The 23,296-nt window shown below is 44.8% G+C and overlaps 2 long non-coding RNA genes and 2 other non-coding genes across 4 annotated transcripts in view; 2 read left to right on the top strand and 2 right to left on the bottom strand.

Moving 5' to 3' along the window:
• Window positions 1–14,196, bottom strand: part of LOC144995098 (uncharacterized) — a 14,938-nt gene extending 742 nt beyond the window's left edge. The window contains exons 1-3 of the long non-coding RNA XR_013658736.1: window positions 13,942–14,196; window positions 11,323–11,559; window positions 1–120 (exon numbers count right to left, since the gene is read on the bottom strand). The exon at window positions 1–120 is cut by the window's left edge and continues 742 nt beyond it. This is a non-coding gene — a long non-coding RNA (uncharacterized LOC144995098). The remainder of the gene's footprint in view (window positions 121–11,322; window positions 11,560–13,941) is intronic.
• Window positions 11,429–11,530, bottom strand: mir9a-5 (microRNA mir-9a-5). Its single transcript, NR_107221.1, has one exon. It is a non-coding gene; the product is annotated as a microRNA mir-9a-5 (primary transcript).
• A 2,372-nt stretch (window positions 14,197–16,568) lies between the features above and the next one.
• trnak-cuu (transfer RNA lysine (anticodon CUU)) lies at window positions 16,569–16,641 on the top strand. Its single transcript has one exon. It is a non-coding gene; the product is annotated as a tRNA-Lys (tRNA).
• A 5,889-nt stretch (window positions 16,642–22,530) lies between these two features.
• On the top strand, window positions 22,531–23,044 carry LOC144995467 (uncharacterized). Its single transcript, XR_013658991.1, has 3 exons — window positions 22,531–22,649; window positions 22,737–22,796; window positions 22,905–23,044. It is a non-coding gene; the product is annotated as an uncharacterized LOC144995467 (long non-coding RNA).
• Window positions 23,045–23,296: the final 252 nt, after the last annotated feature.

Genomic DNA, 23,296 nt, shown 5'->3' with positions numbered 1-23,296 from the left:
GGTGCCCTGCAGATGTTTCCAGAACGGCTGCAGAGAAGCTCTCAGATTGCTGGCTGGACGCTCTACATCAGCTTGTGTTGAACGGCTCAGGTGACTTTCAGCTTCCATCAGATTCATAACCTGAAAATCAGGAGTTATAAAAATCAGAAGACGAATCCATTCCTGCCCCGGTTTGAGGACAGAAGCAGACGTTCTTTTTCTTCATCAAACACCCTCTTTCAGAACGGCGTCTTCCTCACACCTTCATCCCCAGAGATGATGAAGACTCTGCTTTCTGTGGGACTCTTGAAGAAGACGTTCAATCCCGCCTGACAAACACGGGGAGATTTGCCCCACCGGCCCCCCAACCACCCAACTCCACAATAGTCAGTCTAGACACAAGCTGCTCCTTCAATCACCCCCCCACCCCCAGTCATCCCTCCATCATTGTCTGACCCCCCCCCCCACCCCCCCAAAGTATTTTTTCTGTTTTCCCACGCCTTATTTTTCTCTGTCCTGTTTGCAGCTGAGGAGGAGGAGGAGTTGGTGATGTGTGTGTGTGTGTGTGTGTGTGTGTGGGGGGGGGGTGATGAGGTAGCCATGGCAACACTTTACACTGGCATCCCCTGATTGGAGTACGTGGTGGCTAATTATTTCGTGCATAAGCTGGAGAAAAAAACAATAAAGTGGGACATATTGAAATGCAGAGCCAGCGTGGGGGGTAGGGGTGGGGGGGTTGATTAACGCCTAGGGAGGACCTCTGGTCTCCTCCGGACGAACGTGAACTTCAGACTCTAAACGTGACGGCCGGTGGAGTTGAGTTAACAATGGCGGCCGTTGTTACCAGCCTCCACTCTTCATTAATCAGGACGATCCGGCTCTAATTGGCGTTTTGGTTAAGCTGCTCTGCAGACCCCGGTCCCTCCGCTGGCCTAAATAATGGCGTTACGCCACAAGTGCCGCCACACATCGGGGAGGACAATGCGGCGCTTGTCTGAGAATCCAGGAGAAGATCCCCACCCTCCCCTCCCTTCTTGGGGCTCCCTGTCCCCCCCCCCCCCCCCCCCCCCCAAAAAAAAAAAATACACCCTCACACAAACACAAAGAAGACCTCTGACTATTGAGACCTCAGCCTCTTCTTGTCTGTCTGTCCTCCTCACCCCTCGCTCTTCACCCCTCGGCCCTCGCTCCCCATCCCTCACCCCCCGCTCCTCGCTCCTCACCCCTAACCCCTCACCGCTTGCTCCTCCACAGAAACGTGTGCAAGGAAACACGGAAACACGTGGAAGGAAACGTGTGGAAGGAAACGTGTGGAAGGAAACACGGAAACATGTGGAAGGAAACATGGAAACATGTGGAAGGAAACGTGGAAACATGTGAAAAGAAACATGTGGAAGGAAACGTGGAAACATGTGAAAGGAAACATGTGGAAGGAAACGTGGAAACATGTGGAAGGAAACATGTGGAAGGAAACATGGAAACATGTGGAAGGAAACATGGAAACATGTGGAAGGAAACATGTGGAAGGAAACATGTGGAAGGAAACACGGAAACACGTGGAAGGAAACGTGTGGAAGGAAACGTGTGGAAGGAAACATGTGGAAGGAAACACGGAAACATGTGGAAGGAAACATGTGGAAGGAAACACGGAAACATGTGGAAGGAAACATGGAAACATGTGGAAGGAAACGTGGAAACATGTGGAAGGAAACATGGAAACATGTGGAAGGAAACGTGTGGAAGGAAACGTGTGGAAGGAAACATGTGGAAGGAAACACGGAAACATGTGGAAGGAAACGTGTGGAAGGAAACACGGAAACATGTGGAAGGAAACATGGAAACATGTGGAAGGAAACGTGGAAACATGTGAAAGGAAACATGTGGAAGGAAACGTGGAAACATGTGAAAGGAAACATGTGGAAGGAAACGTGGAAACATGTGAAAGGAAACATGTGGAAGGAAACGTGGAAACATGTGAAAGGAAACGTGTGGAAGGAAACATGTGGAAGGAAACATGGAAACATGTGGAAGGAAACGTGTGGAAGGAAACATGTGGAAGGAAACACGGAAACATCTGGAAGGAAACGTGGAAACATGTGAAAGGAAACATGTGGAAGGAAACGTGGAAACATGTGAAAGGAAACATGTGGAAGGAAACGTGGAAACATGTGGAAGGAAACACGTGGAACATGTGGAAGGAAACATGTAGAAGGAAACGTGGAAACATGTGGAAGGAAACATGTGGAAGGAAACACGTGGAACATGTGGAAGGAAACATGGAAACATGTGGAAGGAAACATGGAAACATGTGGAAGGAAACATGTAAAGGAAACGTGGAAACATGTGGAAGGAAACATGTGGAAGGAAACACGTGGAACATGTGGAAGGAAACATGGAAACATGTGGAAGGAAACATGGAAACATGTGGAAGGAAACATGTAGAAGGAAACATGGAAACATGTGGAAGGAAACATGTGGAAGGAAACATGGAAACATGTGGAAGGAAACATGGAAACATGTGGAAGGAAACATGTAGAAGGAAACATGGAAACATGTGAAAGGAAACATGTGGAAGGAAACGTGGAAACATTTATAAGGAAACATGTGGAAGGAAACACGTGGAACATGTGGAAGGAAACATGGAAACATGTAGAAGGAAACATGGAAACATGTGGAAGGAAACACGTGGAGCATGTGGAAGGAAACATGGAAACATGTGGAAGGAAACATGGAAACATGTGGAAGGAAACGTGGAAACATGTGAAAAGAAACATGTGGAAGGAAACGTGGAAACATGCGAAAGGAAACATGTGGAAGGAAACGTGGAAACATGTGAAAGGAAACATGTGGAAGGAAACGTGGAAACATGTGGAAGGAAACATGTGGAAGGAAACATGGAAACATGTGGAAGGAAACATGGAAACATGTGGAAGGAAACGTGTGGAAGGAAACATGTGGAAGGAAACACGGAAACATGTGGAAGGAAACGTGTGGAAGGAAACGTGTGGAAGGAAACATGTGGAAGGAAACACGGAAACATGTGGAAGGAAACACGGAAACATGTGGAAGGAAACGTGTGGAAGGAAACATGTGGAAGGAAACACGGAAACATGTGGAAGGAAACATGGAAACATGTGGAAGGAAACGTGGAAACATGTGAAAGGAAAGATGTGGAAGGAAACGTGGAAACATGTGAAAGGAAACATGTGGAAGGAAACGTGGAAACATGTGAAAGGAAACGTGTGGAAGGAAACATGTGGAAGGAAACGTGTGGAAGGAAACATGTGGAAGGAAACACGGAAACATCTGGAAGGAAACGTGGAAACATGTGAAAGGAAACATGTGGAAGGAAACGTGGAAACATGTGAAAGGAAACATGTGGAAGGAAACGTGGAAACATGTGGAAGGAAACACGTGGAACATGTGGAAGGAAACATGTAGAAGGAAACGTGGAAACATGTGGAAGGAAACATGTGGAAGGAAACACGTGGAACATGTGGAAGGAAACATGGAAACATGTGGAAGGAAACATGGAAACATGTGGAAGGAAACATGTAAAGGAAACGTGGAAACATGTGGAAGGAAACATGTGGAAGGAAACACGTGGAACATGTGGAAGGAAACATGGAAACATGTGGAAGGAAACATGGAAACATGTGGAAGGAAACATGTAGAAGGAAACATGGAAACATGTGGAAGGAAACATGTGGAAGGAAACATGGAAACATGTGGAAGGAAACATGGAAACATGTGGAAGGAAACATGTAGAAGGAAACATGGAAACATGTGAAAGGAAACATGTGGAAGGAAACGTGGAAACATGTGGAAGGAAACATGTGGAAGGAAACACGTGGAACATGTGGAAGGAAACATGGAAACATGTAGAAGGAAACATGGAAACATGTGGAAGGAAACACGTGGAGCATGTGGAAGGAAACATGGAAACATGTGGAAGGAAACATGGAAACATGTGGAAGGATACATGTAGAAGGAAACGTGGAAACATGTGGAAGGAAACATGTGGAAGGAAACACGTGGAAATTGTGGAAGGAAACATGGAAACATGTGGAAGGAAACATGGAAACATGTGGAAAGAAACATGTAGAAGGAAACGTGGAAACATGTGGAAGGAAACATGTGGAAGGAAACACGTGGAACATGTGGAAGGAAACATGGAAACATGTGGAAGGAAACATGGAAACATGTGGAAGGAAACATGGAAACATGTGGAAGGAAACATGGAAACATGTGGAAGGAAACATGTAGAAGGAAACATGGAAACATGTGAAAGGAAACATGTGGAAGGAAACGTGGAAACATGTGGAAGGAAACATCTGGAAGGAAACATGTGGAACATGTGGAAGGAAACATGGAAACATGTAGAAGGAAACATGGAAACATGTGGAAGGAAACACGTGGAGCATGTGGAAGGAAACATGGAAACATGTGGAAGGAAACATGTGGAGCATTTGGAAGGAAACATGGAAACATGTGGAAGGAAACATGGAAACATGTGGAAGGAAACATGTAGAAGGAAACGTGGAAACATGTGGAAGGAAACATGTGGAAGGAAACATGGAAACATGTGGAAGGAAACATGGAAACATGTGGAAGGAAACATGTAGAAGGAAGCGTGGAAACATGTGGAAGGAAACAGGTGGAAGGAAACATGGAAACATGTGGAAGGAAACATGGAAACATATGGAAGGAAACATGTAGAAGGAAACATGGAAACATGTGGAAGGAAACATGTGGAAGGAAACATGGAAACATGTGGAAGGAAACATGTAGAAGGAAACATGGAAACATGTGAAAGGAAACATGTGGAAAGAAACGTGGAAACATGTGGAAGGAAACATGTGGAAGGAAACACGTGGAACATGTGGAAGGAAACATGGAAACATGTAGAAGGAAACATGGAAACATGTGGAAGGAAACACGTGGAGCATGTGGAAGGAAACATGGAAACATGTGGAAGGAAACATGGAAACATGTGGAAGGAAACATGGAAACATGTGGAAGGAAACATGGAAAGATGTGGGAGGAAACACGTGGAACATGTGGAAGGAAACATGAAAACATGTGGAAGGAAACATGGAAACATGTGGAAGGAAACGTGTGGAAGGAAACATGTGGAAGGAAACACGGAAACATCTGGAAGGAAACGTGGAAACATGTGAAAGGAAACATGTGGAAGGAAACGTGGAAACATGTGAAAAGAAACATGTGGAAGGAAACGTGGAAACATGTGGAAGGAAACGTGTGGAAGGAAACATGTGGAAGGAAACACGGAAACATCTGGAAGGAAACGTGGAAACATGTGAAAGGAAACATGTGGAAGGAAACGTGGAAACATGTGGAAGGAAACACGTGGAACATGTGGAAGGAAACATGTAGAAGGAAACGTGGAAACATGTGGAAGGAAACATGTGGAAGGAAACACGTGGAACATGTGGAAGGAAACATGAAAACATGTGGAAGGAAACATGGAAACATGTGGAAGGAAACGTGTGGAAGGAAACATGTGGAAGGAAACACGGAAACATCTGGAAGGAAACGTGGAAACATGTGAAAGGAAACATGTGGAAGGAAACGTGGAAACATGTGGAAGGAAACACGTGGAACATGTGGAAGGAAACATGTAGAAGGAAACGTGGAAACATGTGGAAGGAAACATGTGGAAGGAAACACGTGGAACATGTGGAAGGAAACATGGAAACATGTGGAAGGAAACATGGAAACATGTGGAAGGAAACATGTAAAGGAAACGTGGAAACATGTGGAAGGAAACATGTGGAAGGAAACACGTGGAACATGTGGAAGGAAACATGGAAACATGTGGAAGGAAACATGGAAACATGTGGAAGGAAACATGTAGAAGGAAACATGGAAACATGTGGAAGGAAACATGTGGAAGGAAACACGTGGAGCATGTGGAAGGAAACATGGAAACATGTGGAAGGAAACATGGAAACATGTGGAAGGAAACATGTAGAAGGAAACGTGGAAACATGTGGAAGGAAACATGTGGAAGGAAACACGTGGAAATTGTGGAAGGAAACATGGAAACATGTGGAAGGAAACATGGAAACATGTGGAAGGAAACATGTAGAAGGAAACGTGGAAACATGTGGAAGGAAACATGTGGAAGGAAACACGTGGAACATGTGGAAGGAAACATGGAAACATGTGGAAGGAAACATGGAAACATGTGGAAGGAAACATGGAAACATGTGGAAGGAAACATGGAAACATGTGGAAGGAAACATGTAGAAGGAAACATGGAAACATGTGAAAGGAAACATGTGGAAGAAAACGTGGAAACATGTGGAAGGAAACATCTGGAAGGAAACATGTGGAACATGTGGAAGGAAACATGGAAACATGTGGAAGGAAACACGTGGAGCATGTGGAAGGAAACATGGAAACATGTGGAAGGAAACACGTGGAGCATTTGGAAGGAAACATGGAAACATGTGGAAGGAAACATGGAAACATGTGGAAGGAAACATGTAGAAGGAAACGTGGAAACATGTGGAAGGAAACATGTGGAAGGAAACATGGAAACATGTGGAAGGAAACATGGAAACATGTGGAAGGAAACATGTAGAAGGAAGCGTGGAAACATGTGGAAGGAAACATGTGGAAGGAAACATGGAAACATGTGGAAGGAAACATGGAAACATATGGAAGGAAACATGTAGAAGGAAACATGGAAACATGTGGAAGGAAACATGTGGAAGGAAACATGGAAACATGTGGAAGGAAACATGTAGAAGGAAACATGGAAACATGTGAAAGGAAACATGTGGAAAGAAACGTGGAAACATGTGGAAGGAAACATGTGGAAGGAAACACGTGGAACATGTGGAAGGAAACATGGAAACATGTAGAAGGAAACATGGAAACATGTGGAAGGAAACACGTGGAGCATGTGGAAGGAAACATGGAAACATGTGGAAGGAAACATGGAAACATGTGGAAGGAAACATGGAAAGATGTGGGAGGAAACACGTGGAACATGTGGAAGGAAACATGAAAACATGTGGAAGGAAACATGGAAACATGTGGAAGGAAACGTGTGGAAGGAAACATGTGGAAGGAAACACGGAAACATCTGGAAGGAAACGTGGAAACATGTGAAAGGAAACATGTGGAAGGAAACGTGGAAACATGTGAAAGGAAACATGTGGAAGGAAACGTGGAAACATGTGGAAGGAAACATGTGGAACATGTGGAAGGAAACATGTAGAAGGAAACGTGGAAACATGTGGAAGGAAACATGTGGAAGGAAACACGTGGAACATGTGGAAGGAAACATGGAAACATGTGGAAGGAAACATGGAAACATGTGGAAGGAAACATGTAAAGGAAACGTGGAAACATGTGGAAGGAAACATGTGGAAGGAAACACGTGGAACATGTGGAAGGAAACATGGAAACATGTGGAAGGAAACATGCAAACATGTGGAAGGAAACATGTAGAAGGAAACATGGAAACATGTGGAAGGAAACATGTGGAAGGAAACATGGAAACATGTGGAAGGAAACATGGAAACATGTGGAAGGAAACATGTAGAAGGAAACATGGAAACATGTGAAAGGAAACATGTGGAAGGAAACGTGGAAACATGTGGAAGGAAACATGTGGAAGGAAACACGTGGAACATGTGGAAGGAAACATGGAAACATGTAGAAGGAAACATGGAAACATGTGGAAGGAAACACGTGGAGCATGTGGAAGGAAACATGGAAACATGTGGAAGGAAACATGTAGAAGGAAACGTGGAAACATGTGGAAGGAAACATGTGGAAGGAAACACGTGGAACATGTGGAAGGAAACATGGAAACATGTGGAAGGAAACATGGAAACATGTGGAAGGAAACATGGAAACATGTGGAAGGAAACATGGAAACATGTGGAAGGAAACATGTAGAAGGAAACATGGAAACATGTGAAAGGAAACATGTGGAAGGAAACGTGGAAACATGTGGAAGGAAACATCTGGAAGGAAACATGTGGAACATGTGGAAGGAAACATGGAAACATGTAGAAGGAAATATGGAAACATGTGGAAGGAAACACGTGGAGCATTTGGAAGGAAACATGGAAACATGTGGAAGGAAACATGGAAACATGTGGAAGGAAACATGTAGAAGGAAACGTGGAAACATGTGGAAGGAAACATGGAAACATATGGAAGGAAACATGTAGAAGGAAACATGGAAACATGTGGAAGGAAACATGTGGAAGGAAACATGGAAACATGTGGAAGGAAACATGTAGAAGGAAACATGGAAACATGTGAAAGGAAACATGTGGAAAGAAACGTGGAAACATGTGGAAGGAAACATGTGGAAGGAAACACGTGGAACATGTGGAAGGAAACATGGAAACATGTAGAAGGAAACATGGAAACATGTGGAAGGAAACACGTGGAGCATGTGGAAGGAAACATGGAAACATGTGGAAGGAAACATGGAAACATGTGGAAGGAAACATGGAAACATGTGGAAGGAAACATGGAAAGATGTGGGAGGAAACACGTGGAACATGTGGAAGGAAACATGAAAACATGTGGAAGGAAACATGGAAACATGTGGAAGGAAACATGGAAACATGTGGGAGGAAACACGTGGAACATGTGGAAGGAAACATTGAAACATGTGGAAGGAAACACGTGGACCATGTGGAAGGAAACATGGAAACATGTGGAAGGAAACATGAAAACATGTGGAAGGAAACATGGAAACATGTGGAAGGAAACATGGAAACATGTGGAAGGAAACACGTGGACCATGTGGAAGGAAACATGGAAACATATGGGAGGAAACACGTGGAACATGTGGAAGGAAACATGAAAACATGTGGAAGGAAACATGGAAACATGTGGAAGGAAACATGGAAACATGTGGAAGGAAACATGGAAACATGTGGGAGGAAACACGTGGAACATGTGGAAGGAAACATGAAAACATGTGGAAGGAAACATGGAAACATGTGGAAGGAAACATGGAAACATGTAGAAGGAAACATGGAAACATGTGGAAGGAAACACGTGGACCATGTGGAAGGAAACATGGAAACATGTGGGAGGAAACACGTGGAACATGTGGAAGGAAACACGTGGAGCATGTGGAAGGAAACATGGAAACATGTGGAAGGAAACATGGAAACATGTGGAAGGAAACATGGAAACATGTGGGGAGAAACACGTGGAACATGTGGAAGGAAACATGAAAACATGTGGAAGGAAACATGAAAACATGTGGAAGGAAACATGGAAACATGTGGAAGGAAACATGGAAACATGTGGGAGGAAACACGTGGAACATGTGGAAGGAAACATGAAAACATGTGGAAGGAAACATGGAAACATGTGGAAGGAAACATGGAAACATGTGGGAGGAAACACGTGGACCATGTGGAAGGAAACATGTGGAAGGAAACATGGAAACATGTGGGAGGAAACACGTGGAACATGTGGAAGGAAACATGGAAACATGTGGGAGGAAACACGTGGAACATGTGGAAGGAAACACGTGGAACATGTGGAAGGAAACATGGAAACATGAGGGAGGAAACATGTGGCAGTGCCCCCCCCCCCCCCCCCCCGCATTAGTTGCGGCGTCCAGGTGAGTCTCTTTGCATGCAGAAGTTGCAGGTGGACGCGGTTTCAGGCGTCAGCAGCGCGGCGATGGAATGGTGAAAGCGCTGCAGCTGCCCTCAAAACGCCAATTGGTTGATGCTCACATCACGCAAACGCCACCATTTCCTCCGGTCTCGCCACTTCCTGCAAATCTCTCGGGAAAATCGCAGCAATTAACACCCGACAGTAATTAAGACGGTCTGGAGGCGGCCGTTGGCGCGGAAAGGATGTGGGGGGGGGGTCCACGCCCCCCAGCTCAGCTGCCATTTTGTGCCAGCCTCCACACCTAAGATGGTGGCAGGACGGTGACTTGCTGTGCAGGAGCGGAGGACAAACTAGAGAGGGAGGGGTTGGCGAAGAGGAGGATCATGGGATTGAGGAGGGAATCTCTCATTTCCACTCTTCTAGTTCTAAATGTCTACTAAGACGAGAGACAGACAGGGAGGGGGCCGGTGGCGTGCTCGTCACATCGCTGCCCCACATGCCACACATGCACCACGCGTGCACCACACGTGCACCACGCGTGCACGAGGAATTCTCCCACAAACACAAACCTTGCGTGCAGCTGCACGCGTCATCAAAACAACAGTGTGTGTGCTCACGTGCACGTCTGTGACACACATTTGTGACAGAGCCGTCCTCGTGCGCGGTCTGCCCTCAGCATGCTAATGACATTCATTATGCTAATGTACACAAATCAGAAGCAGCCGTCTGACAATCTGAGCCGCAAAAACGGAAAAAAGTTCAGTGACTGATTGAGGAAGAGCTGCTTTGCTCAAAGGCACGTGGTCAGCAGGGAAACATGGCGCCTCTCCAGGACGCAGGATGGACCACCGGACGTGTTGGTGGAGAGTTTGGCCTAAGGCCTCGTGATGGCTGAAGCCGTTTTACCCCAAATCCCTCTGGTTGGTCAGAGTTTGTTGACCTCTGAGCTTCCAGAGGAGATGAGGACGCTGTGCTGTTAAAGGTGTGAGCTCTGAAGGACGTAAAGACCGTCCCAACGCCTCTCATCTGTCCCCACCGCCGCCGCTGCAGCTGGACGGACGCCAGCGAACCCCGGGTCAGCCGTCTGATGAGTGACATATTCACAGACGTAAACGTGCAGCACAGCGCCGTCCACCATTCTAGTTTAAGACATTCTACAATAGACAGGAATTGAACCATCAGAACAGATGGAGGATTTATAGAAAGACGGAAACGGGATTTGATCGTGTGAGTAAATAAATGTAGGTCATTTCTGAAGGTCAGTCAGGTCAAAACTGTTCACACGGCAAAAACCGAAGGAAATAAGAAGACAGAAAATACGGCATTTGTTCTTCAAACCAGAAAAATAATCTGATCAATAAAGTTTTTCATAAGTAAAATAATCTTACTTTAAGAAAACTATGATATTTTCCATGAAAAAAGGGATTGTGGGTAAAATCGTTCTTGTGTGAATAATGGAGCATTTTTTGAACCGAAAATCCTAAATCTGATCTGAATTTGAAAAAAAAATCTCTTTCTTCAGTTTTTATTATTTGTAAGAATTTCAGGGTTTTTTGTTTGTAAAAACGAGTTTCGTCCTGATGTTATTATGGGATGTTTGTGCCTCAGTCTGCATGAAGGAAACTATCCATGAACATTTGCAATGATTATGTTTCCATCGCAGCAACAACAACACAGGTTTACCCCTCATGCTGAACATCACCGTACCTGCACACCTGGAGACACCTGGAGACACCTGGAGACACCTGGAGACACCTGGAGACACCTGCGGTCCGGTTTGAAGGTCCCTCCTCTTCCTCACCATCCGCTCTGACATGTAATGGGATTCTTGTTACTTTCGGTTATCTAGCTTTATGAAGAAAATACGGCACTCATACAGCTAGATAACCAAAGATAACAGACAACCCCTCAGGCGGCTGACCGCTCCTCTGACAAGTGCACAGCCTGCAGACACAACCAGAGGAGTAGCGCCATGAAGAGGATTCACAGTTTAACACGAGGTGGAAATCGAGAAAACGACATTGATGCTAACTATGGAGGCTCAAAGCAGAAATGCTTCACGTGTCTGAAGTTTCACACGGATCAATGTTTTCATCCGTTCAAACAAAACACACAACATTTTACACAAACGTGAAAAATGAATTCTATGCCTGAAATTCGCAAAAACCTTTACGATCTGCTGATTCTAGTTTTATATTTAGATTTGAAACATTATTTTCCTGATAAATACTTTAAAGTTCTGATATTTAGGTCGAAATGTTTTTTATTTTGTCACATTTTGCAGGTGATTGATTTATTTAGTTCCATATTTATGATAGTTAAACATTTTAAAAAGCTGCCTAAACATGTCATTTATTTACATTAGCAACAGAAACCTCCTTCTGTTTGTCTTAAATTCGTTTTTCTGTGGACTTTTTTCTTCAGGAGTGAATTCTTCATCGCGTTTTGGAGGTGATGACGTCACGCAGGCCGTTGGTTTCCCGCGTAAACATGAACGTCATAGACTGGTTCTTCTCGCCGTGAGGTTCCTCAGAGAAGAACAGGAAAAGGTGGGAACACGTTCTGCGCATGAGCGGCGGCAAATTTACGGACAGACGTGTTTTTACCTGGCTTCACTCCTTCAGGCCTCGACACACACACACACATCACACACACACCAATACACACACGCACACACACACACACACACCAATACACACACACCCACACACCAATACACACACACACCACACTCTCTCTCTCTCACACACACACACAGCCAGGGGTAGTTGGACATTTCAGGAAAAATCCTCGTTTTTTTTTCTACTTCGAAATTTCGTAACGTTTAGTTTTTTTAATAAAAAAACGATGAAAATATTTTCACTTTCATGTTAAACTACGGTGGCCCTGAAGTGCAAATCACATCAACAAATCACTTGACACAAAAACATTGTAAAGATCACAACAATTAAAAAACAAAACAAAACTTCAGAAACCAAAATGCAAAAATGAAAAAACCTTTTGACAAACAAAATTAAATGTTAAAAAATGAAAACGTTTTTTTTTAAAACATTCCTTTTTTCCCCGGAAATGAATTTTGTTTACTGAAATGTTTTTTCATTTTTGATTTTTACGTTTTGGTTTCTGGAGTTTTGTTGTGTTTTCTAAAATGTAAATCTGCTTTTGAACATTTACTCAGTTGTTGTGACGTTTAAAATGTTTTTGTGTCGACTGATTTGTTGACTGATTTGCACTTAAGGGCCACCGTACATCAACCAAACTAACTGCAAAGATGTTGAATGTCTGAAGGAAATATCAGAGGATATCTTGTATTTTAGCACATCCACAGAATGATTGAAGGTTTTTGCTGACGTGCTCCTTTCCGCGCAGCTGCAGACTTTCGGATCCTCAGCAGAACTCTGCAGAAGTTTCAGGTTTCTGTCCGGATCTGGATGATCAGCGGAGAGAAATCCTCCTCCGGGTTCTGGTCCGGACGGAGTGGTACCTCTGCAGTTTCTGCCGGGATCCGGTCCGTGCTGCTGTCCTGCGCACGTGCGCTGACATTTCACCTGCTTCTGACTGCCCCCCCCCCCCCCCCCCCAATGAACTTTGTATAATTAGAAAAAGTCCCGCGCTTCCTAAACGTCATCAATGTGTCTCATCCTCATGAAAATCAACAGAGATCAAAGAGACCGCCGCCGTAGATGAAACAGGCCTTACGTAAGAGCGGCATGTGATCCAGGCTTTAGACGGAGGCCGCAGCTGCTCTGCAATAATAATCCTCTTCATCACATTTAGGGTTTTCTTTTTAGCATTTTTCGTTTTTTAATTAGTGTTTATTTTTTTATTTTTAAGTAAACATGATTTCTTGTTGCAGTGGGTCCAGATCCTGTGGGCCACTGGAACAGCAGCATTAGGCCGTGACAGATCCACGCAACACTGAAGACACGCATAAAGATCCACCGGTGGTGGTGGGGGTGGTGGTGGGTGGGGTGGGGTAAATTCCTAATGGAAATAATGCCTCAGGTTACAGAAAATGATGCTAAATGAATTTCTGTGACAATTGGAGCATCTTTAGTCTGATCTGGGGTCAGAAAAGGAGGAAAGTTCGGTTTGAAGCAGGGAGTTCTGAAGAACCCATGAAGGATGTGCGGAACCTGAGATGGAAAAGTCAGAAATGAGAGCTTCCAGCCCTGAAGGTGACCAAATTCTCAGATTAGGATTATTTCTGACCTGCAGCTGCACAGGTGTTCCGGTCTCCGGTTCTACTGAACTCTGGTGGGCCTGCAGACCTGAAGTGGTGTTTCTTCAGTCTCTGTTAGAACTCTCGGTACCGGGATGACTCACTTGTTCTCCAGAATCCAGAGTCCTTGGTTTGGGTCAGATCCCGGGCGCAGACATCCTTCCGGATGCGCGGCTCTGGAGCCAAAAGAGCGCGTGCGTCCAAAAGCGACGGATCCGGCTTTGGACCGTCATTCTGGATCCTGGTGAGTCTTCCACGTCCACAGTCACGGTCCTCCCCGACCGGAACCGGGGAGGTACTGCTGGACTGCTGTCTCCATCCCTGCCGTCCCTCAGTGGCTTCAGGTCTCATTTGTCCAGAATCATATACGGTCTGAAAGTCCCGCCCCGCGTGGATCAGTGAGGTAACACTGTTCCCGCCCCCCGAGATCTTTTTATTATGCAAGACCAAAAATGCCATTATTTAGGCGCCAAAAGCGGCTCTCACGCCCCCCAACAGAGGCGTGCAGAAGTGCAGCAGTATTCCTCTAATTCCCTGTAACCCCTTCATATCTGGACAGGGAGCGCGCGCGCCATGAGCGGCATGACGTGCACGGAAAGAAGTCTGATATTCAGATTTAAGGTATTGTGACCAAATGCATCAGAGATGAACATTTTATCATCTTGTACCAGATTTTTATTTGAGTAGTTTATTAAAATTAGAGATGGAAACGTCTGCAGGACTCCAGGCTGCGCCTGCAGGACAGGCTGCGTCTGCAGGACTGCAGGCTGCGTCTGCAGGACTGCAGCCGCGTCTGCCACAAATATGCTCTAAAGGTGTCTAACGATTTGTTTTATAGGGTTGATTCATATTATAATTTGTGGTCACTGATGGGATTTATAATCAATATTGGTTTATTTGGAACAAACTGATCCTCCAAGCTGCAGTGGATCCAGTTCCTCTGTCCTAAAGTGGATCCAGTTCCTCTGTCCTAAAGTGGATCCAGATCCTCTGTCCTAAAGTGGATCCAGATCGTCTGACCTAAAGTGGATCCAGATCCTCTGTCCTAAAGTGGATCCAGATCCTCTGACCTAAAGTGGATCAGATCCTCTGACCTAAAGTGGATCCAGATCCTCTGTCCTAAAGTGGATCCAGATCCTCTGACCTAAAGTGGATCTAGATCCTCTGTCCTAAAGTGGATCCAGATCCTCTGTCCTAAAGTGGATCCAGATCCTCTGACCTAAAGTGGATCCAGATCCTCTGTCCTAAAGTGGATCCAGATCCTCTGTCCTAAAGTGGATCCAGATCCTCTGACCTAAAGTGGATCCAGATCCTCTGACCTAAAGTGGATCCAGATCCTCTTCATCCAAACTTCCAGACAGAAATTCCTGCTGATCAGTTTTCCAGATTCTTGGATTTCTTCCAGATCATCAAGTTAAATGAAATCTGTGTCCAAACCAACAAGTAAACTAGAATGAATGTCAAATCCATTCACTTGTTAGTTTCCTAAAGTTCACCACTGTTGTTTTTCCACATCCAAAGAATCCAAAGGGAACATTCTTAGAACATTCTAGACACTGGATGGTCACATGACTTTATTCACAGTCTGTCCACACTTTGGACTGGAATGATGGACTGATCCGTGTTGATGACATCACATGTGTGTTGTTGCTGTGATTGGTCGTTTTTATCTTGTGGTAACATAAATCTACTGTACATTATTTCCACATGGTTTGCTCCGAGAGCAATTATGGGTTAATTTAATTTTAAACCATTTTATGACGATAAGTCGACTTGATTACCAACTTGGCTCCAGGTTGGAGTCTGGTTGGATCATAGGAATAGAAATCGATTCATCCATGGGTCGATTAATCGTTTTATCCCTTTTATGGTGAAGTCAGTCGTGTCAAACTTCTGTCATTTTTCAGCTGTTAGTAAAACCAAAGGTTTGGTTCTGGTTGATAACTTCTGGACTCGTAAGCTAAGCCTGTGAGAACTGCCATGCTGCAGGTCTGTACCTCCACAGTCATCTGGAGATTTCTGTCTCTACACTGAATGTGACACGTGTGTGCTGCACTCAAGCAAGCGTCAATTGGTTGAATCTAACTCATTTTGGTTCGGGGGCACCCCTGCTATAAAGCATTAAACCCATTGTTTTCCTGTTTTTCTTTCTGTGTTATAGTATTTTCCGCCATTTTTTTGGCGCTTAACTCCTTCTACAAATTTTCCGCTATTTTAACAATTAAACTATTCAAATGTTCAGCTCTATCAGCTTTTTCTAGCTGTGACTTTTGGTCCTTCACATTCTTGAACTTTTTAAGATATTCCAGATTTTCCATGATTTCTGCCTCCATTGAAAAACATGGGGAATCCTTGGTGCAAAAGCTCGCTGGTTCGAGACCCGGCTCTGGCATTTTTCACAAACATAACCTTTTTCTTATTGTGCTATTTTTACTTTATTTCTGGTCAATTTTGATAATTTCTTTATTTAATTTTTTTGCGCCACTTATTACCCTTAAAGTTTCATTTTCCTTCAGCAATACAGCACTCAACCCTGCATTTTCAGTTTACACTTCCGGGCTCAGCTACCACTGCGTGGATCGCGGGGCTAGAAATCCGTTTTTGGCTTTAATTAGCGTTTAAAGACCAGTAACCTTTAAGCGAAACGCGTCTCTGTCCCAAAGAAAATTCCCACCGGGTCTCGAGCGACATGGGTATAGTTATAAAGGGGTTTGTGGCTGGTACTACGCATGCCCGGCTAGCTCAGTCGGTAGAGCATGAGACTCTTAATCTCAGGGTCGTGGGTTCGAGCCCCACGTTGGGCGTTCCCTCTTTTTTGTCCTTCACAGCAGTACTCTCTGTTTTTGGGCAAACATTATGTCCGAACTGAAGGCATAATTTTAGCTTTAATTTAAAGTGAATATTAAAATGATCAAACCAGGATTCGTCCATTTCCTTGAATATTTACAGACATTTCCCTCAATGTGGTCTCACTCCTCCAGGCGTTGCGATGCACACAGAAACCAAACTTTGGTCATTTGTAGACGAGCTTTATGACAAACGTACTTGTTTATTAAAAAGACTGATAAAAACGTTTGTAATGTAGTTACACGAGAGAATAAGTGTCTTCTTCACTGCCATAATAAACATCAATATAATATAAATTATGATAAATGTGCCACCATTTTTTTAAAGCATTTAATGACCTGCAGCATCTAAACTCTGTGACCCGATCAGGCATTTTTTATCTGATCAAAACTTGCTGAGAAACAGAAAACAGCACAAAGATCATCATCAAATATAGAATTTTAAGAACAAAAGCTTTTGAATCATGTGGACTGGAAAACCAGACGGACATAAATCTGCAGTTTCTTTGGGAGTTTAGGTGATTATAGTGGTTAGGGGATCAGAGCAATCATCAGCATTTTCAGGTGGGAAATATCTTCTGCTTGTTATACATTAAAGCATTGATATCCTCCGTTTTATTAACATGTGAGCTCCAACACAAAGAAAGTCTCTCAAAATTCGGTTTTTCCAAATCATTTCCTTTTGGTGTCTGGTAAATAAAAAATGTGAGCAGTTGGATGCTGTCTGAAGGCATGATGCATGCAGCTGCAAGATGATGATGATGCTTTGTTGTCATTTGAAAATAAACTGTGGTTTGTGATACTGCTGAAAACCTCCCATAATTTTTTACTAATCGTTTTAGGTTAAGTCATTTGTCTCGTGCTAACAAACGAGGAAATGAGCTAATCTAGATGTGCTAAATGTTCTCTGCTGCTGCCACCGTGTGGTAGGTTGACGCATTGCACGATCTCACATGATCTGCTCCCCCTGCTGGTGAGTCGTGGTACAGTCAGGACTAATTCTGCACATTTTTTCTTCTTCTTATAAACAGCAACTGATATTATGGTCAAGCCTTTAATGCCACGAAGAAAAAAAAAGAAGAAAATCTCCAAAGACCAAGACTTTACTTCCTTTTTTTCATTTTGAGCGCTCAAAGATAGTATTTTCCAAACGCAGACCACATAGAAAAAAACGTTAGAAAAGGCGTATGGGCTGATGTATGGCGTCTGCGCTAGTGGAGAATCTGTTTACTAGCAGTAACGGTGGATTTATGCTGCTGTTGATCACATGTTCCAGTCTCAGAAAGTCTCTGAAGGAGCAACAGCTCAGGACACTGTTTCTCCTTTAGCTGCTGCAGTCAGATCGGTCAGTAGAACCTGAATTTAGGTTTTCAACATCCAAACTGAAACACCAACATGCTATAAATTCACGGTTCTATACATTAGTTCTGAGGAGGTTTTATGAGTTTATCATTTGGTTTCCTAACCTGTTTTAAAGAGTGAAGGAAATAAATGATGAACAGTACAACTCAGTCATTAATGCACAATGCCAGCACTGTGGGGCATTTGCATCCTGCCTTTGGTTTGTAACTAAACACAACAAACAGACACTTTTTCTTGTAGCTTTGCTGTCGGCATCATGAGTCGCTGGATCCTCCATCGAGATGAAGAGTAAACAACTATTTACAAAACTCTTCAGAGGAACGAGGTTTCTGTTAGAAAGGGGAACAAATCTGCTGAAACCTCCAGATTCTGGAACGAGCAGGAACACAACTTATTCCAGTATTTTGAAGTCCAAACCCAGCTGCTTCAGTTTCCTGCTGATTGCAGCTCCTGGTTTGCATATCAACAACATCACGTCATGACACATTTTATGAGTTTGGGAAAACAAACAAACCAAACATCACCAGCAGCTGCAGGGAGGTCCGGTTCTCCGGTGGAGAACATGGGAATATGAGACGTTTCCACCAAGCTCTGAAACTGTTTCTGTTTCATCAGGAAACATCTCAAACGTTTGATGGATTCAGTTCTGACAACAGAAAGACGTTTAGATTTAGGATGAAAAGACGAGTTTGTTCTCAGGTCTGAGGACGGAAAAAAGTATCTGCAGCTGTTCTCTGTGGAACCGACCCTCTCTGCAGATGATCCTGGAGAACAGGAAGAATGATGAAAAAGTTCTTCTCATCCGCTTCAGCAAAGTTATGTTTAAAAAACAAAGTTACAAATAGATTCAATTACTGAGCTGAAGGATCCAACCAGCAATTAACACAACAAAGGCCAAACTTCCACCAGACTTCAGGGATTTGAACCAACGTGGAGAATCCAGTGTGCTCAGACCCAGACGAGGCGTTTGGGACCTGTTCTGTTCCGGACCTTCAGAACCCGGAACTCTGTGGAAGAACCGGGCCGAGAGTCTCAGCCGGAAGAACGACTGAAAATCCCCCAGAGAGGAACAGAGAGACTTTCAGCTGCTGTGAAAAGGAAGTGAATGAAGGTCTGACAGCGGGGCAAATGCTGCTGCTGTTACTGCTGCTGCTGTTACTGCTGCTGCTGCTGCTGCTGATGCTGTTACTGCTGCTGCTGCTGTTACTGCTGCTGCTGCTGCTGTTACTGCTGCTGCTGCTGCTGCTGTTACTGCTGCTGCTGCTGTTACTGTTGCTGTTGCTGTTGCTGCTGCTGTTACTGTTGCTGTTGCTGTTGCTGCTGCTGCTGCCAGTGGCGGTTTTTGATATGGGCGATGTGGGCGGTCGCCCAGGGCGGCAATACATAGGGGGCGGCATTTGCCGTGCCTGAGGCGTTACACATAATGTGCTACATACTATATTCAAAGAGGAAGCTTAGAGCTTTTAATTTGAAAATGCTTCAGCAACCGACGCTTAATGCTGTTAGTTTGACACATCAGACTCTTAAGAATGTCTTCCTCCTATTTGCTCTTCACACTTATGGTTCAAAAAAAAAAAAAAAAAAAAAAAAAAGAATACCTCAGAGTGAAACAACGTAAAACAGGCACGTGAAAAGGAATTAGGCAGAACAAACATCCGTGCTCAACCCAATTTCGAAGAAAGCAGGCAATGGAGATTATTTCCCACAATTCTTTGCTCCGACACAGCAGACCCGATGCGCACGTGACCACCGCCCTCTGCTGCAAGACGCTTGCGGCCACACCTCTTTGCGGTAGTCTTTGGAACATAAGTCAAAAAACTCGAGAGGGGAGCGCAACTCGCCGGTGGCTGGCTGAATCACACTAACAGGTGATTGTCAGATAGAAAAGGACTCCCAATCAACTCTGAGCCGCAGCTGCGCCTCCCGTCATAGAGACGGAGCCGCGTGTGTCAGAGGGAAGGGGAGGGGGAGGGGAGGGGGGGATGAGCGCAGACCATTTTTTTAGGATTCAGTTTTTTTGGAGGATTTCTACTGTTGGTGTTGCACAAATTTAGGGAAATGCCAAATATTTTTGGAGTAATCCCACTGATGAGTTCTAAGATTTAGTCTTTAATGTTTTATAAGACCTAAACATATTAATCACAATAAGTTTTATTTTTTAGATCTAATCCCTCTGATATGTTTCACAAAGACACACACAGGACGTCACACATTAAGAAATTATTGCTAAAAATGAAGCAGGAGTCCAGCTCTAAAAAAAAATGCTCAAAAAATGATGAAAGAGCAACAAAAATGGAATTATTTGATATGTAATTTCTTATTAATATTTCCAGGCTTTCTTTGTTTTGTCCTGCAGCACGTTCATATTCGTATAATTTTGACAGAATATATTTCTATGGAGAGCAAAATATTACAAGTTATTTAAGGTTTAACTTGTGTTCCTGTTTTTATTCATATTTATGTTCAAAAAGTTCAGTTTAAAAGGTTTAAAAGTTTAGCTTTAGTGTGTTCAGTAAATGTTTATCTTCTTCGGCCCAAAACCTTAAGCGTGTTTTTAACTTAGGCCCCTGTGTGACTGAGTTTGACCCCCCTGTAATACGAGTCTAGAAAAGTCATGCATTTTTTGAGTAAAATGGCTAAATAGAAGATAGGGAACACAACAGGATGTTGTCAAATTTTGTATGTGTGCGGGGGGGGGGGGGGGGGGGGGGGCTGGTGGGGTTACTCGCCCAGGGAGTAAGTTAGTGTAGAACCGCCACTGGCTGCTGCTGCTGCTGTTACTGCTGCTGCTGCTGCTGTTACTGCTGCTGCTGCTGTTACTGTTACTGCTGCTGCTGCTGTTGCTGCTGCTGTTACTGTTGCTGCTGCTGCTGTTACTGCTGCTGCTGTTACTGCTGCTGCTGTTACTGTTGCTGCTGCTGCTGCTGTTACTGCTGCTGCTGCTGTTACTGTTGCTGCTGCTGCTGTTACTGTTGCTGCTGCTGTTACTGTTGCTGCTGCTGCTGTTACTGCTGCTGCTGCTGTTACTGCTGCTGCTGCTGTTACTGTTGCTGCTGCTGCTGCTGTTACTGCTGCTGCTGCTGTTACTGCTGCTGCTGCTGCTGCTGCTGCTGCTGCTGTTACTGCTGCTGCTGCTGTTACTGCTGCTGCTGTTACTGTTGCTGCTGCTGCTGCTGTTACTGTTGCTGCTGCTGCTGTTACTGCTGCTGCTGCTGCTGTTACTGCTGCTGCTGTTACTGTTGCTGCTGCTGCTGCTGCTGCTGTTACTGCTGCTGCTGCTGTTACTGCTGCTGCTGTTACTGTTGCTGCTGCTGCTGTTACTGCTGCTGCTGTTACTGCTGCTGCTGCTGTTACTGCTGCTGCTGTTACTGCTGCTGCTTTTCCTCTGAACGGTTGAAGATATTTGGTTTTTCACCGCTAAGTTTTAACCAAACAAACCGTGACTGTGGATGCATCAGACACATCCAACCTTGTGTGGATGCAGGTCTTTTTGTGAAGAACACGTCGTTGTTGGATGAGCAGAGGATGTGTCTCAAAGGAAAAACACAGAGCAGCTTCCTCTGACTGACTCTGGAGGCCAGAACTTTGGTTCTGGAGACTCTTCAACTCCAGAAAGTTTTGGAAACGTTTCTTAGGTTTTCTGAATCCAAGAACCTCGGTTTCACTGCTGCGTCTGAGGCGGGGGGGGGGCAATAATTGATTTCAACTGTGCACACACGCTGCGTCATCAGCAGAGGGCTGAGAAAAACTCTTCCCTCACTGCCAGAGTGGAGAATGAGTGGGAGAGGTCAGAGTCCGCTTGCTGCTCCCAGGTTGGACCGGCTGAGCGCACGGAGCCTCAGGCTGAGTCCAGCTGCAGATGCTGCTCAGCACAGGGCCTTATCGCTGAGGGGTGCAGCCATGGTGATGAGGGCCCCGGTTGCAGCCTCAGGTGCTGTTTGGCTGTGGCCCTCACTGTAACCGGCCTCGTGTGACTCCTGCCGCTCGTCCTCCTGGGCTGCATGAGCAGGTGTTGCTGTTTTGTGCGTCTCCATTTTGGATGCTGCTTGCATGTTGTGGATTCGGTGCATGTGCACTTTGTCGGAGAGTCCTGCACTTATCTGACTTTAGTTTTTGGGCAGCACTTGGCACCAACTGGGGAAACTATGATGCCATACGTGGTTGAGGCTCAGTGTGAGGGTCCATCTAACCCTTGTGCTATCCTATGGGGTTAAGATGACCCCCCCCCCCCCCTTCCATTGAGCTGCTGTCCCCCCTACCATGACAAAGGTGGATAAAGGTGGAAAGATTTCATGTAATCCATGGACACCAGTGAAGATCACAAATCATTGAAGAAAAAAGGTTCAGAGCACTGTCTAGTGGGTCTAGATGACCCCACTCGTTAACGTAGGCACGTTAACGAGTGGGGTCATCTGGACCCCACAAGACAACACATGGGCTAAAGAAGACACTGACACTCCATCCGTGTGTGGCATTTGAGACATGAGGATTATTACATTTAGTCAGTTTCAAATGATGTCTTTCCTCTTTAGGATGAACGTTCACCCAACTGAAGGTTCTTTGATCCTGATCTCCACACCTGGTTACAACATCCCCAAACTTTGGTTTGTCTCTGTTGCCTAGCAACGTATGTTTTTGTTGTCATTTTCATACGTTTCTGCTTTCATAACAGCCTTTGACGTGTTTGACAGAGGCCTTTGTTCGTGACCTCACGGATCTCCAACGATGAGGGACTGTTCATGTGAGCAGATGTGAGGAACCATGTGACACAATCTGCTTTCTTGAGTCCTACTTCCTGTTTATTTGGGTTCCTGATGGTTTTTTTTCTCTTTCTTTTCTAAATCAATTGTTTCATTTAGCTATTCATGGACCCGCATGTGTGCTCTCCATATGCAAATCGGGTGATGGTGAAGGAACAGAACCCGCGCATCTGCACAGCAGAACGGTTCCACGGGTTTCAGGGGAACCGTCCTCCGCCGGCTCTAGTTCGCCCTCCGGGAACCTCAGCTGCTACCTGCCGGCCGTTCGGCGCTCAGAGGACCGACGTGCGTTAAGAAAGCGGCAGAAAACAAATTAGCTAGCGGGCTTTCTGGCCGCACACCGCGGGGCTCCACTGACTTTTCCCCGCATGCAAAAACATGCAAAAGGTAAATACCGAGGCGGAGGGATACAAACACCAGTACAGAACATGGCCGTCACCTCCGTCATGTCCTCTCCCAACACCGCCCCCTTCAGACCTTCTACTCTGTGA

This window comes from Oryzias latipes, chromosome 11 (genome assembly GCF_053564925.1).
Source record: "Oryzias latipes strain Hd-rR chromosome 11, Olatipes_Hd-rR_3.1".
Classification (NCBI taxonomy): domain Eukaryota; kingdom Metazoa; phylum Chordata; class Actinopteri; order Beloniformes; family Adrianichthyidae; genus Oryzias; species Oryzias latipes.
This window is presented reverse-complemented; position numbering and strand designations above follow the sequence as displayed.